The following is a 276-nucleotide window of genomic DNA, read 5'->3' on the forward strand; positions in this document are numbered from 1 at the left end:
GGTGCATTCCTATGACCGGTTTTGCTGTCCGCTTCGCGGCTAAGCAGAGCTAAGCAATAGTTTGTCAGCGCCTCCATAGAGGTGACATCAGTAATTGTTGCCGCTTTTTTTTGTGGCAATAGTGGATAAAGTTAATTAATCCGCTTTTGTTATCACTCCCAGGTGCTAATTAGCTCGATGTGCACTTCGCCTTTGCAGCGGAGCTATCGGCGCATTGGATGTGGCACCACGTCGGAGGCGGCCAGGAAGTCGATCCAGGACCATCCTGGCCACAGC

Source organism: Amblyomma mixtum, chromosome 4 (assembly GCF_055824585.1).
Source record: "Amblyomma mixtum isolate Tamu chromosome 4, ASM5582458v1, whole genome shotgun sequence".
Classification (NCBI taxonomy): domain Eukaryota; kingdom Metazoa; phylum Arthropoda; class Arachnida; order Ixodida; family Ixodidae; genus Amblyomma; species Amblyomma mixtum.